Genomic DNA, 18,123 nt, shown 5'->3' with positions numbered 1-18,123 from the left:
ATGAGAAAGGTACACTTTCTCTGACCTCCTCTGAAATAATGCTGAGGCAGCATCTTTATGCTTCCCTCTGCCCCACATATCTATTATTTACTTAGAATAAAATCCGGATGAACAAGTCTCTGTGGTCACTCTGTACGGACTGTTTGCATTTTTTTGATACCCAGCTGTCTTTGCCTCTTTGTTTCTGCCCCTAAAGAGTCAGGCTTCACCTTTGGAAGTGGAGTTGCCCAAGTAATACAAGACACCAGTTAAATTTGATTTTTAGTTATACAACACTTTAAATATCAATATATACCAAATATTGCACAATAAACTATGCATTGTAGTTTACTGTCAATATATCCAGTGCAATATTTGAGACAAAGAGTTTATTTATAAGAAGTTTGTCCTGTGCTATAGATGGGACATGCTTATACCAAAGAACACATATTTGTTTTTTATCTGAGATTCACATTTAACTCTGTGTCCTGGGTGTTGATTTCCTAAAGCCAGCAACCCTACTGGCAACATCCGTCTAGGACTTAGAGCCAGGCTGATGAAGCCAGTTGAATCAGAATGTTCCTTATTCCTCAATATTTTGCAATCTGACTTCTAATGGGACAACTGGAGTGAGTGAAATTGTGTCTTAGGTCCTAACTTTTTTTTTTTTGAGCACCAGTGGGAAACCACTGGGAAACCCTAAACCAATAACTGGGCAACATTTATTGAGGGTGGGTGTGTATCCAGCCAGGAAGGACCCAACCAAGATTGCTTAGCTTAACAAAAGAAGTATGTAGGTATGCTGAGCACTGTGCTAGGCATATGTGGTCAAACCAGTGGGTTCATGTAGACCAAACCTATTTTTTTATGAATAAGTTCTGCTGGTTCCAGCCAGACAGGACAGGGGAAGAAAGGCTTCCAGGCGTATTCAAGGAAGACAGTCTCAAGTGCAAATGATGCATTTGCATGAGTCTGAGGGAGAGTGCAGCTCAGTGTTGCAGCCTGGGTTTCTTCCTTGCCCTAATTTTGCTCTGTCTTGCTGCCAATCCACTACAGATGAGAAATACAACAAAAGGTCCTCACGTTAGACCATAAACCCAACTCAAACATCTCTTGTCATGCTCAAACCCTTGAGTGGTGGCATTATGGCTATAGAAATCTTATTTTTGCCTGTAGGCTGGAGGCTGCTCCAGAAAAAACAGCAGAATTACTGTTTTTCTGCTTGGCTTAGTCTGTATCTTTTTGTTTGATGTGGCCTTAGTGTCCAATAAATATCAGTCGAATTAGTAAAGCAGTGATGACATTATGATTATTTTCCAAAGGAGTGAAGGGAAATCAAACTCTGGATTGATCCTTTTTTACACACGTCCCAATCACTTCCTATTATTTTTCCAAAGCTTGTAACCAGGAAGATATTGGTCTAAATGATCAGATAAATGGATATGAATATCACAGTAGAAACAGACACCCCTCCCCACAGAGGAAGCTACACCTGCTGAGAAATGATCTATTCAACAGAGACATTGAATGCTTAAAATTAAGTTTTCAAAGATGGAGGTTGAATGCTTTTCATCTGTCCTGACACAATTGTCCTAGATAATGAAAAGTGATTTGAAAAGTGTGCAAAATCACTCTGGTGAATTTGCCCTTGAGTTTGGGGTGAGTAGATGCAAACTATGACACTGAGAATGGATAAGCAGTGAGGTCCTGCTGTACAGCACAGGGAACTCTATCCAGTCTCTTGGGATGGACCATGATGGAAGATAATATAAGAGAAAAAATGTATGTATATATGTGTATGACTGGGTCACTGTGCTGTATAGCAGACATTGACTCAAAACTATACCCGAAGAAAAAAAAGAAAAAAAGAAAAAACAGAGCAGTGATGTTGATCTTTCATTGCCTTAATCCTTTAAACAAATGAGCCCAGGAGGGAGGCAGCAGAGGGAGTGTTCAGAAGAGAAGGTCACATCACGAGAAGAATGACCAAGGGAATGAGACCCTGTCATGGACAGCTGTCTGATCTGACCGGTAGAATGCCATCATTCCTGTTTGAAGTCCTGTGCTTGGCAACTGCAATTTCCTCCTCATCCTGTACAGCTGGGTCTTCCTTGTGACTTGTCACCCTTCCACTAAGTGGCTTTTAGCATCGACCATTTGAAAGGACATGAAGTGTGCTGGGTTTTACATGTTGATCGTTAGGTCACCAGTAAGTGTGAAATGTCCCCTGTGGTTTCCAGGAGCCTGTGTGTGAGTGTGTGTGTGTGCACGTGTGTGCATGCTGGAGTGTCCGTTCATGGTTCTGGTGGATGCCCTTGGCTGCAGATTCCTGCTGGCATTTCACTTGCCACGGACACTATCAGTTAGGACTTCCTCCAGATTTCATCCCCAAGCATCCCAGTCAAGCCTGCACCATGATGCCTTCGTGATGTGGTCATAAAGAATCACCATTTATCTAGCCCTCAGGATTGGAAACCTCAGTCCATCAACACTTAACACATTGATGATGTGAAATATGACATTACTTGGATAAAACACATCCGTCTAAAAAATTGCCTTTCTGCAGCTCCTCTCATGGCTCAGAGGTTAACAAATCTGACTAACATCCATGAGGACCCAGGTTCGATACCTGGCCTCACTCAGTGGGTTAAGGATCCGGCATTGCTGTGAGCTGTGGTGTAGGCAGGCAGCTACAGCTCTGATCCAACCCCTTGCCTGGGAATCTCCATATGCCACAGGTGTGGTCCTAAAAAGCAAAATAAATAAATAAATAAATAAATAATAATAAAATAAAAAATTGCCTTTCCTAGAATTCCCACTGTGATGCAGTGGGATCAGTGGCATCTCTGCAGTGCCAGGATGCAGGTTCCATCCCCAGCCTGAGACTGTGGGTTAAAGGACCTGGTGTTGCCATAGCTGCGGTGTAGGTCGCAACTTCAGCTCAGATCTGATCCCTGGCATGGAAACTCCATATGCTGTGGGGTAGCCAAGAAAGAAAAAAAATTATCTTTCCTTTTTGTCTATGGTACGTTTCCGTTAGCAAGCGCTCATTTCAGATGTGGGTCCTCCTGGCATCCTGGACCTGATACAAAACATGAGTAATATTGTTTTGTACATTCAATATTTGTAGAGATTTGCCTACATGTTTGCCAGTGTCTGAGCCCTTTGTTTCTTTTGATGTTCTGACACCACCCAACAGAGGTTCGTGTCAGCTGTCTTAATGCACAGTGTTTAAAATCCCCTTCAGGGACGGTCTACTCACAAAAGCGTTCTTCGACTGTTGTTTCTGGAGCTGTATTATGCCACCCCCTTTGGAAAGATATTTTCTCTGGGATCTACTTCCTTTCAGTGTTTCCATTCTTTTAGTCCCCTCTCTCCTCATGGTCTGGCTTCCATTGTTTGATAGAAGTCAGGTGTAATTCTTTGAAAAGATGTCATCTTTTATTCCCTGTCTGCTTTTAAGCTTCTCTCTCTGTCTTTGGTCCTTGGAAAGCCCATGTGAGGCATGTGTGCATGTGTATTTTGTTTTATTCTTCCTGGGATGGGTTCCATTTCCTGTACCTGTGGGTTACTGGCTTTCTGGTTAATTCTCCACCAGTAGTGCTTCATGTGCTGCTGTGCCCTGTCTTTCTGCAACTCTTCTACCTCCTTTTTGGGTATCTTCACTCTTTCATGTTTTCATTCTGTGTCCCTGTGCCCTGGCTTCTGGAAGCTGTAGTCTTCCAATTCACCGATTCTCTCTTCGATTCTGTCTTGCCTACTTTTACCTCCATCTACTGAATTTTAAATTTCAGTGTTTGTGTCTTGCACGTCTAGGAGTTCTATCGTGACCTTTTCAAACCATACCGGCCTTCAGTTCATTGTGTAGGTTGTGCTGCCATCTCGATCTGATCATCCAAACCCCTGGAACCTTTGTTGCTGTCTTTTGGGGTCTCACGCATGTTGGGAGTTGCTCACAGAGACCGAAGTCCTTATGGGCTTTGTCCTCTTTCCATTTAAGACTGTCTTTTTTCCTTGTGCCTGAATGAGGGACAGGCCTCCAGAGAAGATGGGCGTTTGCTTCTTTCGGGTGTCTCTGTGGGGCTGCATCTGTGATGGAATATTCTGTTCATTCTGAAGGATTGGGATCCTTGCGGTATCCGTCGTTATCTTTCGAATGTCATCGCTCTGCCTAGAAACACTATCCGTTAGGACCATTTCAAACCTAATTCAGAGTTTGGAATTTTACCGGGGGCAGTACTGCCTGCGTGAGGTGAATTTATCCCGCTAAGTGTCACGAGGGTAGATTCACATGTTCAAGGACTCTTCTTTGCCTTATTAACGTAGTGCCAGTATCTGCCTTCCTGCAGACTTCGGGAAGCTGTGTATGTGTCTGGTCCACTCTTCGTCTGAGAAGGTCTTCGCTGGTTCTCAAACTCATCAATTTCAGGTCTTCTTTTCCTTCTAAATAATGATTGAGGACCTCACATACCTTTTGCCCATATGATTTGTATCGACTGATATTTCCCATATGTGCAACTCCAGCCGAGCAGATTGTTACATATGTAACAATGTAACATATACATTGGATACAAGTATCTTATTAATGATAAGATGGATACAAGTATCTTATTAATGATAAGAAATCCATTCTGTGTTCACGCAAATAATATAGTCTTGCTGTATGAAGAAGAGCTTATATTCTTTTTTCTTTTTTTTTAAACTGAAGTATAGTTGATTTACAATGTTGTGTGTTTCTGCTATACAGCTGCAGCAAGGTGATTTAATTATACATATTAATACATTCTTTCTTATGTTCTTTGCTAGTATTTCTCTTAGGATAGTGAATATAGTTCCCTGTGCTGTACAGTAGGACCTTGTTGTTGCTTATCCATCCTACACATAACAGTTTGCATGTATTAACCCCACACTCTGAATCCATCCTTCCCTAGCCATTCCCCTTGGCAATCACAAGTCTTTCCTCTATGCCCGTGAGTCTATTTCTGGTTTTGTGTCGTATTTTAGATTCCACATACACATGAAGAATATATTAATTCTTATTATACAGAGAATATCTTATATAAACTATATATATATATGCTGTATGTAGCATAGTGTCGCTAATCTGAGAGTATTAGTGACAAGAATGATGTTTTCCATGTTTGCAAATCCCATTAATGGCTGGCGGGTATTAAAAAAGAGTTTGACACCAGTTCTGCTCAAAGTGTGGTACAGTGAGCCTTGCTTCTGTCTTCAATCTGCTGCTTTTCATAATAATGATGCGCTGATATTTGTCTTTTTTCTCCCTTATTCTCTCAGAAGAGTCCAGTGGACTTTTCCAGCGGCTATGGGATGGGTGATAACACAGCAGATTCAAGACGGAAGCAGATATGTGTTTCTCAAAGTGTGGTATGGGGAGCCTTGTTGTGGTTCTGAGCCGCATCTGTGATCTGCTCTGCAGCTCGCAGCAATGCCAGATCCTTGACCCACTGAGCGAGGCCAGGGATTGAACCCACATCCTCACAGACACGGTCAGGTTCTTAACCCGCTGAGCCACAATGGGAATTCCTAGCATAGAACTTATAGAATCAGAGCTGCATGGAGGAAAGTATGTCATTAGACTCCCCGACCTTGACAAGGACCTAAAAACATTATCTTCTGTTTCTGGAGACTTGAGACGATGTCAAAAGTGTGGTTTTAGTCTTGGCCAGTTCACCAAATCTGCTCAGGGAAAAAGGGCTTCAGGGCTCTGTCGGTCTGTTTCCCTTGAGATTATGGCCTGACAGTTCTCTTTAGTGTCGTCAGTCTCGAGATGTTTCTAATGGGATGCTTTTCGAAAGTATCCAGACAGGATTTTTCAGTTTGTTCCGGCAGGAATGTTGGGTCAAGTCGCCTAATCTTCCATGTAACCAGGAGTAGCTCATCGTCAAAGACGTAAGCATGACAGATTAAGAAGTTGGGAAGAAAAGACAGATATTAAGGATTTACGTTATATAACAGAAGGAAAATCTAATAGCTGTCTAAGCAGATCCATAGTCATAAAATATAAAGGACATTTTAACTGTGTATTAGCGCTCTAGGAGAACATGAATTCCAAATCGTGTAAATATAATCACCCATATGTGGGGCCATACTATCATAAAGTTGAAATTTGATAGCAAAATAATCACAAACGTGCATCACCGTCCAACCAGAACTTTAAACCTCTCCTTTAAGTGGTTTTGGCCATCATCCAAAAGTCTGCAAACAAATGACAGAGAAGCTGTGGAGAAAAAGGAACCCTAGTACACTGTCCGTGGGAAGGTCAATTGGTGCAGCCATTATGGAAAACAGGAGGGAGATTCCTCAGAAAACTAAAAATAGAATGACCATCTGATCCAGCAATCCCACTTCTGGGCATCCGTCTGGAGAAAACCATGACTTGAAAAGACACATGTACTCCATTGTGCATTGCAGCACTCTGAACCACAGCCAAGACGTGGAAACCACCTCAGTGTCCATCGACAGAGGTGTGGATAAAGATGATGTGGTCCATAGACACAAAGGAATATGACTCAGCCATGAAAAAGAAGGAAAGGCATTTGCAGCCACATGGATGGACCTGGACACGATCAGGCTGCGTGAGCTAGAAAGACAGTGAGACACCCACATCATGTGCTATCACTTCCATGTGGCATCTGGAAAAAGGACACAAGAAACTTCTTTACAGACCAGATAGAGACTCACAGACTTTGAAAAACTGATGGTTTCCAGAGGAGAGAGGTGGGGGGTGGGGAAGGGCTGGAGGTTTGAGATGGAAAAGCTATAAAATCAGGTCATGATGATCATGGTACAACTGTAGATATAATAAAATCCATTGAATTTAAGAAATAAATAAATGTCTTTCGGGAATAAGAAAGTTAAAGCAATCATTGAGGACGCCCCTAAAGTTACTCTGGGTGTGGGGGGTGCTGTGGGGGATTGACCTCTCTTGGAATGAGTTCATTGTCTGTTCATTTTTGGCTGCACCCCACCACCACCACCACCACCACATGCAGAAGTTCTTGGGCCAGGGATTAAACCCGTGCCACAGCAGCAACCTGAACCACAACCGTGAGGGTGCCAGATCCTTAACCCACAGAGCCACCAGGGAACTCCAAGCATGAGCTAATTTTCAAAATAATGAATGACACATTAGATTGAGAAGGAGATACAGAGGAACGTAAATCTCAAGAGAGCAAGAACATGAAATTCTACAGCTAAGAAAGGAGGAATTTCATGAGTCAGAACCTGAATCAATATACATCGTGTAACATCTAACCTTGGAGTTCCCATCGTGGCTCAGCGGAAACGAACCTGACTAGCATCCATGAGGATGCAGGTTCCACCCCCGGCCTCACTCAGTGGGTTAAGGATCCAGCATTGATGCAAGTGCAGCATAGATCATAGATGCCCCTTGTATCTGGTGTTGCTGTGGCTGTGGTGTAGACCAGCAGCTGCAGCTCTGATTTGACCCCTAGCCTGGGAGCTTCCATATGCCAAGGGTGTGGCCCTAAAAAGCAAATTAAATAAATAACAAAGTCCACCCTTGTTCCCACAGCCTAGAAGGCTCCTCAGGATTTGGAGACCAGCTCTCTCTCTCTGGTCTCTAGTTCCATCCCACTGTATGTTGCTGCCTTCTTTAAAGACTCATGGACCTCCCTGCATTTGTGGGGTTGCATCCCACCGCAGGGCCTTTGCACAAGCTGTGTTCTCTGCTAGAACTTACAATGCCCAGATAACAAATAGCGAATTTCACTATTGTGTTCATGGGTTTATGTCCACCTTCTAGAACATTGGAGAAGCTAAAAAAGAACTTGGATCTCCATTGTAGTGCAGTGTAAGGTTAAGAACCCAGCTACCTGAGGATGCAGATCGGATCCTTGGCCCCACTCAGCGGGTCCAGGATCCGACGTTGCTGTGAGCGGTGGTGTAGGTCGTGTTGCTGTGGCTGTAGTGTAGGCCAGCAGCTGAAGCTCCAATTCGATGCCTACCCTGGGAACTTCCATATGCTGCAGGTGTGACCCTAAAAAGAATAGAAGAAGAAGGAGGAGAAGGAGGAGAAGAAGAAAAGAAGAAGAAGAAAAGAAGAAAAGAAGAGGAGGAGGAGGAGGAGGAGGAGGAAAGGGAAAGAGATCGGTGACGGTCGCTGCTGGTCTAACAGTTAAGGACTCGACATTGCCACTGCTCTGACTCAGGTTCGATCCCTGGCCCAGGAACTTCTGCATGCTGTGAGCGTGGCCAAAAAAATTACTGTCCAGCACAGCGAACTTCATCCAATCTCTTGCGATAGAACCTAATGGAAGATAATATAAGAAAGGGAATGTATGTATATGTATGCCCGAGTCACGTTGCTGTGCAGCAGATATTGGCACACTATTGTACATCGTCTGTACGTTCATAAAAAAATGTACTTACCTAAATCAAAAAAATTTAAGAAAAAAATAAAGCAGCAGCCCATAAATATCTTTAATAAGAGGATACAAGAAAGCTGAGAGCTAGTCTTCTGAAAAAAATCAGAGAAAGGACTAGGAAGCAAAATGAAAAAAAAAAAAAAAAAGACTGTGTGTATATCCCAAATTGACTCAGACGGTACACTCATCAGAAAAATCAGTGTGATTTGCAATGGTTTATGCAAATACTTTTGGAAAGCAGAAGCGGCGGGTGATGCTAGGGAAAATATGCATTACCAGAATTTAGAAAAACAAAGCCACTGTCAGGAAATCAGTTTTAATGATGAAATTGCAGAAGAGTCATCTCTGCATTTAAAAAAAACATTCAAGCTCCTAGAATTCTTCACTAAGTTCCCTGAAACCTGCAAGGACTTTTCAAGGTCCTTATATTTATTCAGAGGTTGGGCTAAGAAGGAATGCTTTGAAGTAACTTGCAAGAGCTTTCTTAGAATCATTTTAAAATTTGATTTAAAATGAGCAGAAAGAGGAGTTCCTGCTGTGGCACATAGGAAATGAATCCAACTCGTCGTATACATGAGGAGGTGGGTTCGATCCCTGGCCTCGCTCAGTGGGTTAAGGGTCCAGTGTTGTGGTGAACTGTGGTGTCAGTCACACATGTGGCTCGGATCTGGTGTTCTGTGGCTGTAGTGTAGACCTGCGGCTGCAGCTCCGATTTGACCCCTAGCCTGGGAACTTGCATATGCCACAGGTGCAGCCCTGAAAAAGCAAAAAAAAAAAAAAAAAAAAAAAAATGTGGGGACAACTAGACAAGGTCACCTCCAAGGCCAAGCCTGGCTCTGCAGTTCCGGTGCCCGTCTCAGGTCAGAGCCCCCCAGCCTCTTGGCATCACCCAATCACCTGTCTGGTTTGCCCATGAATTGTGGAGAACGGCCCCTGGAAGCCGACCAGAACCCACAAAGTCCCGCCCTCTAGGCGGGTTGGCTTCATGCTTCCATGCCCTTCCAGCCCCAGCTGACCCTGCAGAATGACCTTCCCCCAGACACTTCCCCTTCCCCAGACTTTTTAAAGAATCTCATGCTCTACTAACTTGCCTCCACTTCTCACATGGCCCAGGCCTTGGGGAATGCTTAACTTTGATGTGTCTGGTGGGATGGGCGATGGTGCCCTATTCGTCTGTCAGATGCTCACCTCTGTGGCAATAAATGTCAATACGTGACTAGCATCTACAATCCATAGGCTTTGAGGAAAGCAGTCGCCCTTGGTGATGTGGGTGGGCCTCGTCCAATCAGGTGAAGGCCTTCAGAGCCACATCTGAGGGTTCCTGCAGAAGGAATCCTGCCTCAAAACTGAAGCATCGAAATTCCATTCAAGTTCCTGGCCTGCCCGCCTACCCTGCAGAATTCAGACGTGTCAACTAATAATTCAGTCACCCTTGGGGGTGTGGGTGGGCCTTGTCCAATCAGGTGAAGGCCTTCAGAGCAACATTCAAAGCTTCCTGCAGAAGAAATTCTGCCTCAAGGCTGAAGTGTAGAAATTCTATTAGAGTTCCTGGCCTGCCAGCCTGCCCTGTAGACTTCAGACTTGTCACTCTTCTCTGCAAATTGCATGAATCAGTTTCTTAAATCTTTTGCACCAGACTTGTATCTTAGTGGTCTTGTCTCCTTGAGAACCCCGGTGCGACTGTGTAGAGATTGAAGGCATATGCAAGACTCTTCCCAGCTACCTTGGGTCCCCCGTTGGGCACAGCCTTCTTTGGAAGCCAGGCAGAGAGCCACAAACCCTTATTGTCTAATTGGATGGACTCTGGTTATTTCAAACCATTTCTTGAATTCACTCTTGTCCCCACTTTGTGATGTGAGGTGTGTGTGTGTGATTGTGATACCACCTGTTTTTCAAAAGCCTAAAAAGTAGAACCCACATTCTTCCGCTTTGCACATTTCTCATTTTTGCAATGGACACACTTTCTTGTTAATTTTAAATGAAACCCTTAGGCTGATGGGCTGAGAGCCTGTCAGAGAAGTGCTTGGGCTCCACGGTGCAGTCACTTCCACACACTCTTTTTGGGTGTCTGGTATTCAAAGAGAGATTGGAAGTAAGGGGGTCCACGTCTCCGTCACCCCTTTACCGGGGAACACGTATAAGGAGGGGCTGCCCGGCAAATACAGACATCTCAATTTCTAATCAACACGGAGCTCCTCCTCTTGGGTTTTTGGGGTTTTTTTTGTTTTTTTTTTGTCTCCCTCTTTTTTCTTTGGATAGAATTTGCTTCTCATCATGATTGACACTGCAGTGGAGAAGCCATCTGAATCGAGGTGTTTTGAGAAAATTGTATCTTCTGTGACATGTGCCACCAAGCCCATACTTTGCAGCACATGCTCAAGGGGCTAATTATTGGCTGCGCTGCCTCCTGGGGTAATTTATGCATGCCTGTTCCTCGTTTTCCAAGAAGTGAAAATAAAGCTTCTCAGGGGCTGTGGAAACCCATCATTTCAGCTGTCAGTCGATGGCGCCCCACTGTGAGAAAGCGTTTGCGACTTGAGCCTCTTCCTCCACCCCAGTTTAGAGAATTTGGTTCCAAGGTTGTTCCATGTCCCTGGCAACCGTGACACAGGGGCACACAGGGGGCGTGTCTGTCACCGGTGCAACAAGACATCACGTTGGTTTGTTTCCCAAGATGGTACCCACGTCTTGTCTCTGGGGAAACTAATTTTTTGAAACTCCCTTTCTCTGCATGGGTGATATAAAACTCTGGTCTTTGTGGCTTATCTCCTAAGCATACGCTGCTTAGATTCACCTTTATTTTAACAACTAAAGCGTCTGCTTTATTTTAGTCACTGTGGCTTCCCCAGGAGGAACCGGATTTGCCCAAGGTTGAACGGTGCCCCGTTCGCCCAACGCCCCCTGTCTCGGTCCCAGGGTTTGAGATCCCAAGCTCAGGGCTGGCTCTCCTCGGAGAGACTTCGTTGTCCATTTCCTCCTCCCCTCACAAACTGGAGGAAAGCTGGAAATGTCAGTTGCAGGTCTTGACGTGTGTCCAGTGAACCGTGCGCAAGGGAAGTCATTTTCCACATGGCTTCTTTTTGATGGAAATGCAGATGCCTTGAAGATGGATGGGAAACAACAATAACTTTTTAAGAGTCTCTTTCTCCGCCGACCGAGCTAGCTGGCGGCGCAAAGGATGACTTTTTAAAAGAAGAGCTTCAGCGAATTCGGCTTCTGAATTCCCTTATGGGGAACAAAGATGCATGGGTATTTTCGAGGGAGGAAAATCCTTAGCGGAACATATGTGGAGGAGAGAGACGCAGGGATGCTTACTGGTGATAAGAGAGCGTCATGCCCACATGTGTCTTCTTCCTGTGTGTTGTCAGATGTCACACTCAATGACTTTAAAAAATCAGGAGACCCGCAAAGGTGGAAGGGCCACTCACCCTGTCTCTGGCACCTGGGGACGGGACCTCTTTTGGACAAAGAGTCTTCGAACGTGTGATGAAGGGAAAGGTCTGGGAGGAGGTCCTCCTGGATGAGGGGTCCCTCCATCCAAGGACCGTGTCCTCCAAGGAGAGAGAAGAGGAGACACAGACACACAGGAGAAGCCACGGGAAGGGTCTGAGAGGAGGTCCTCCTGGAAGAGGGGGTCCCTCCATCCAAGGACAGTGTCCTCCTAAGAGACAGAAGAGGAGACCCAGACACAGAGGAGAAGCCGCGGGAAGATGGAGGCAGAGACAGGAGGGAGGCGGCCACCAGCCCAGGGCTGCCTGGAGCCCCCAGAAGCTGGTGGAGGCAGGAAGGACCCTGCCCTGGAGCCTCTGGAGGGAGCCTGGCCCTGTCCACACCTTGACCACAGACACCTGTTCTCCAGGATGCGGGAGGATGGATGCCTATTGTTCTAAGCCTCATGGTTTGGTGTCATTTTTTAAGGTCAGACCCAGGCCACTCACAGACATTATCCTTGATGTGATGAAAGACGAAAGTTTGAGAACGAGAAGCCCTCTAATAAGATATCCTAGAACAGGTCGAGAGAGACAAGAAAGCCAGGCATGAAATGTCGTTTGGGGAACCCTGTTATACCCCCTGAAAGTGGGTCTTTTCTAGAGTGGAGGGGCTTCCTAGAAGAGAATCGATGAGAAGAGAGAAAGAAAAAATGTCCAGACTTTGGGAGGAGCCCAGAACCAGAAGTTCAGAGCTTAAGATGAAGATGAATTTGGGTCCAGAGAAGGTGTCAAGGAGCCTGGCGAATTCACTCCACCCCCTGGTGGCCAGGAGGACTTACTACAAGCCTCGGGCAGAGGACTCTGCTCCTCAAAGCCGGATGCAGGGGAGTTGGGGCGGTCGAGACACTTCTAGAGCCTTCTGAGTTCTAGGGGAGGAATAGAAATGCATGGCCCACGGTCGAGGTGCCAACCCACCGCTGTGCCCCTGCGTAGCTGTATCCTTCTCTGCCCCATCCCCAGGTTGCAAAAGCCACACTCTTTGCAGCTCTGGGTTCTCACAGGTAACAAAATACCGTGAACAGGAGTTGACTGTTGCACCTGTGAAAATCACTGTTAGTCCCTTTCATAGGAAGGAGACCTTTTCTTTTTTTTATTGCTTTTATTTTTAGTGAAGTTGATTTATGATGTGCCAATTTCTGCTGTACAGAAAAGGGATCCAGTCATATATATACATCCATTCTTTTTCTCATAGTATCTTCCATCGTGGGCTGTCCCAAGGGACTGGATAGAGTTCCCTGTGCGGCACAGCAGGACCTCCTTGCTTATCCATTCTCAATGTCATAGTTGGCATCTATGAACCCCAAACTCCCAGCCCATCCCACTCCCTCCCCCTCCCCTTTGGCAACCCCAAGTCTGTTCTTTATGTCTGTGAGTGTGTTTCTGTTCTGTAGACAGGTTCATATCTGCCACATTTTAGATTCCACATAGACGTGATCTCATATGGTATTTGTCTGTCTCTGTCTGGCTGACTTCCTTAGTGTCAGAATCTCTAGGTCCATCCATGTTGCTGTGAATGGCATTGGTTCATTCTTTTTCATGGCTGAGTAGTATTCCATCGTGTCTATGTACCCCCTCTTCTGAATCCACTCATCCATCGATGGACACTTAGCTTGTGTCCCTGTCTTGGCTATTGTGACTAGTGCTGCAGTAAACATAGGTGTGCATGGATCTTTTCATTTATTACTTTTTGTTGGTGGGCAGATCTCAGCTGGGCATGTGAGGTGTCTCTGCTTTTTTTTTTTTTTTTATTAGAGTCGATTTGCAGTTTTGTGTCAATTTCTGCAGCAAGGCAAAGTGACCCGGTCACACATGTATACACATTCTTTTTCTCATACTATCTTCCATCCTGGTCTACCCCAAGAGATGGGATAGAGTTCCCTGTGCTGGACGGCAGGACTTCAGGGCTTATCCATTTTCAATGTCATAGTTTGCCCCTACTGACCCCAAACTCCCCATCCATCCCACTCTCTCCCAAGACTTTTTCTTTCAATCAGAGAGGTCTCCTAAAACATTAAAACCGTACATTCCTATGTGCATAAATGATACCTTCTGACCTTATTCTTAAACTGATTTTTTTTTTTTGGTCCAGGTGGGTTGAAAAATTAATTACAAAAGAGCTTCCTTCTAGGTAAATATGGGGCTGAGTGGTCTGCTGTGATCACTGTGTCTATCCACAGTGACGGAAAACCAGCCATCAGAGAAAGGTCAGGGCCGTGACCTCTCTTCTGGGTCTACCCAGAAGGCTTAGCAAACCTTTTAACATTTCTTTGTTATTTATTTTTTTCCCTCTCGGTTGTCTGACATGTCAATAGCAATTTTTTAAATGTCTCGGAGACGTTTATATTGCAGTGTTGTGTTTTATTGCTGCCGTTCTGGGGGCCTGCTTTTAACCATGAGTCTTGGAAGCCTTTCATGGGGATTGTTCTGGTCAGATGGGTTCCCAGCCACCAAGGCAGTCACATCAGGTTTTAGCTTTTCCCCAGCTTTATTGAGGGATAAGGGACCAGCAGTGTTTTATACACCAAGCCACGAGTAGAGGCCAAGCTGTGAAAATCTCCCCTTTTCTTTCCAACCCAGGCCTCCCCTGTAACCATATGGTGGATTCGTCTTGCAGTTCCCATTGTGGCTCAGCGAGTTAAGAACCCAACATAGTGTTCATGAGGCCACGGGTTTGGTCCCTGGCCTCACTCAGTGGGTTAAGGATATGGCGTTGCCGTGAGCTGCTGCACAGCATGCAGATGTGGCTTGGATCTGGCATGGCTGCGGCTGTGGCGTAGGCTGGCAGCTGCAGCTCTGATTTGACCCCGTGCCTGGGACCCTCCATATGCTGCAGGTGCAGCCCTAAAATGAAAAAAAAGAAAAGAAAAAGAATATATGTCTTATGGGAAGGGCAGAAGGGTGTGCGTAAATCACGGATTATTTTTTGAGCAGCAAAAGAAATAAAATAGCATTGGATTACAGCCCAAAGTATAAAATGTCTGTCCCTCCCTCCCTACTGACGTAAATAAATGGTGGAATAGATACATAATGGGGAGAATAAATAAATTGCCCCCAGGAGAAGGGTGGATAGTGTAGGTGGCTATTGCAGCCTTGAGGGGGTGAGCCTACATGCCCAAGGATGGACAGCCCATGGTGAACATTAGTCCCAAGAGGACACAGCAGAAGTGGGGGGTGGGAGGGAGAGTCACTGCAGACTCCTGAGCCACGCGACCTTGCCAAGGTGCTCAAGGTCACCATCCATGGTAGGACACGGTCCTCGCCTTAACCCTCAGATTTACGAGACATCAAATAAAACTGTGACGCGTGCTATTCCTGAATATACATGCCTTTCCCTCTGAACCCCCCCACCAACCCCGGGAATGCAGACCTTCTATGAGCCCTGTCTCTTCCAGGTCCTCATCTCTTTAGTCCAAAACAAAACAAAAGAGTGGAGAGTTCCCGCACACTCCAACGCGGTATGCGTTGGGACCCTGGCCCATCACAGTGGGCTGGTGTCTGCCTTCTCTCCCTCCCACGCAGTCCCGACCCCACCACAGCTTGGTCCAGCTCCACATCCTTTAAAATGCAGCCCCTTGCAGATTCTTCTCTCCTCCGTGCAAATCACCCTCCTACCACCCCCTCGCAGTCCCAAACACCCTGGTCCAGGGTTGAGAGATTTTCATCTTAGTGGCTCCGGTGCCGTTGCTCCTGGCACTTTGTCATAAAGTTGGTCCTTTCTGTCTTCTCGTCTTCCCCTCACCGCTCCCCGAGAGGTGCATTTGTCGGGAACAAGCTCTCTGACACCCGCTACTCTCAAAACTTGCATGTAACACGAGCCCATCAAAAGTCAGCTGACTTATTAATGGTGGCCTTTCTGACCGGTGTGAGGTGGTACCTCACTGTAGTTTTGATTTGCATTTCTCTAATAATAATGAGGAATGTCGTTTGCATGTGCCTGCGGGCCATCCCTAGGTCGTCTTTGAAGAAATGTCTGTTGAGGTCTTCTGCCCATTTTTCAGTGGGGTTGTTTGTTTTTTTCTTGTTGAGTTGTGTATTTTGGAGATTAAGCCCTTGTCAGTTGCATCATTTGCAAAGATTTTCTTCCATGCTCTGGGTTGTCTTTTCAGTTTGGGTTTGTTTGTTTGGTTGTTGTCTTTTTAGAGCCACACCAGCAGCAAGTGGAGGTTCCCAGGCTAGGGGTTGAATCAGAGCTGTAGCTGCCGGCCTACATCACAGCCACAGCAATACTGGATCCAAGCCACATCTGCAAAGTATACCACAGCTGTGGCAATACAGGATCCTTTACCCACTGAGAAAGACCAGGTATTGAACCCACATCCTCATGGATATTAGTCAGGTTCTTAACCTGCTGAGCCACAACAGGAACTCTTTTTTTTTTAATGGTTTCCTGTGCAAGAGCTTTTGAATTTAATGGGGTCCCACTGATTTATTTTTGTTTTATTGTCATTATTCTAGGAGGTGGATCAAAGAAGACAGCTGTGATTTATGTCAGTGAGTGTTCTGCCTGTGTTTTCTGCTAGGAGTTTGATAGTATCTGGCTTTCACTTTAGGTCATTAACCCATTTTGAGTTTACTTTTGTGTATGGTCTTAGAGAATGTTCTAATTTCATTGTTTTGCATGTAGCTGTCCAGTTTTCCTAGCACCACTTATGGAAGGGACTCTTTCCTGCATTGTATGTTCCTGTCTCCTTTGTCATAGATTGGTTGACCATAGGTGCTTGGGTTTGTTTCTGGGCTTTCTATCCACTGATCTGTATTTCTGTTTTTATGCCAGTACCATACGGTTTTGATGACTGTAGCTTTGTAGTATATTCTGAAGTCTGGGAGCCTGATTCCTCCCATTCTCTTTTTCTCTTTCAATATTGCTTGGGCTATTCAGCGTCTTTAATGTGGCAAAAAATGAACCTGTCTACAAAACAGAAACAGACTCACAGACAGAGAACAGACTTGTGGTTGCCGAGGGGGTGGGGAAGGGAGTGGGCTGGACAGGGAGTGTGGGGTCAGTAGATGCAAATGAGGACATTTGGGATGGGTAAGCAATGAGGTCCTGCTGTGCAGCACAAGGAACTCTATCCAGTGTCTTGGGATAGACCAGGATGGCAGATAGTATGAGAAAGGGAATGGATATATATGTGTGACTGGGTTACTTTGCTATATAGCAGAAATTAACACAACATTGTAAACCAATTCTAATTCTTATTAAAAAAAAAGTCAGTTGAGTAAATGCACTTCTTTGGTTTGGTTTTCAACTTTTAATTACTCAATTACATTAATAGCTGTGCAATAATCATCACAACCAAATTTTATAGCGCCGGGGGTTTCGGTTGTAAATGCACTTCATTCGATGTATCCCTTCGCTGAGAACAAAGCCATAGGAATGGGTCCATCCTTGCTTCCGTCCAGAGAGAGCAATAGACACTCTTGCTCTTGAAGAGGAAGAAGCCTGGGCTCTGCTCTTTAAGGGATGACCCCATGAGGGTTTTAGGCGTTCACTGAATCCCGTGCAGCAGTCATTCTGAAACTTGACTGCACGCTGGAGAAGCACCGAGAGAGCTTTTGCAAAATCCTGGTGCCTGGTCCTTCTCCTTTGGGCCATGAAATAAAAATCTCTTCAGGCGAGGTCCAGGCAGAAAAATGTTTGGGGCTCCCCGGGGGGATTCCAGGGTACAGGCGAAGTTCAGTCTCCATTTCAAAAAGAAGGTATTTCTGGCAGAGATCAAGTGCCCCCCCCTACAAAACATTTACCACCAAGAACTCTGCGTCTTACCACTTAGGGCTGTTTCATGACAATGAGGAGCATCTGACTCACGCCTGGAGTTTGTTGAGGTAAGACGCAACTTATATTCTAGTCATCTCTGGGAATATTTGTATGATCTAGGATTTCTTTTAATGAAAAAAAAATCTGTAACTGTAACAGCATTTCCTTTTGCATGGTTACAATGTTAACCCATTGTTGCCCAAAGTTTCCCATCCCATGAGTGACTTTTCTTCTTTAACTATGATTTTGTTATGTTTTATGCACAAAGAAAAGGTACTCTAAAGGAACCTGTCTACAGAACAGAAACAGACTCACAGACACGAACAGATGTGTGGTTGCCGAGGAGGAAGGGGAGGGAGTGGGATGGATGTGGCGTTGGGGTTGGTAGAGGCAAACCAGGACGTGGAGAATGGATCAGCTGTGAGGTCCTGCTGTCCAGCACAGGGAACTCTATCCAGTCTCTTGGGATAGACCAGCATGGAGG

At 45.3% G+C, this 18,123-nt stretch overlaps 1 protein-coding gene across 30 annotated transcripts in view; it reads left to right on the top strand.

The window, feature by feature from the left end:
- The window catches only part of LOC102159510 (polyprenol dehydrogenase), a 335,615-nt gene that overhangs the window by 229,739 nt on the left and 87,753 nt on the right, over positions 1-18,123 (top strand). For 5 of the 30 annotated variants that reach the window (XR_014836147.1, XR_014836141.1, XR_014836145.1 and 2 more), the window contains one exon: positions 17,656-17,707. The exons of 23 other annotated variants lie outside the window; for them this stretch is intronic. The gene's annotated coding sequence lies outside the window, so the exon portion shown is untranslated. Of the gene's footprint in view, positions 1-5,277; positions 6,857-7,994; positions 8,072-17,655; positions 17,708-18,123 lie in introns of those variants that run through there. 2 more of the 30 variants (XR_014836160.1, XR_014836172.1) reach the window with 2 other exon arrangements.

This window comes from Sus scrofa, chromosome Y, assembly GCF_054392235.1.
Source record: "Sus scrofa isolate SSC_HxYL_T2T_F1_AM1 chromosome Y, Sscrofa_HxYL_maternal_Yorkshire_Landrace_v2.0, whole genome shotgun sequence".
NCBI lineage: Eukaryota > Metazoa > Chordata > Mammalia > Artiodactyla > Suidae > Sus > Sus scrofa.
The sequence above is the reverse complement of the archived record's forward strand: the minus strand, read 5'-3'. Positions and strand labels throughout refer to the sequence as shown.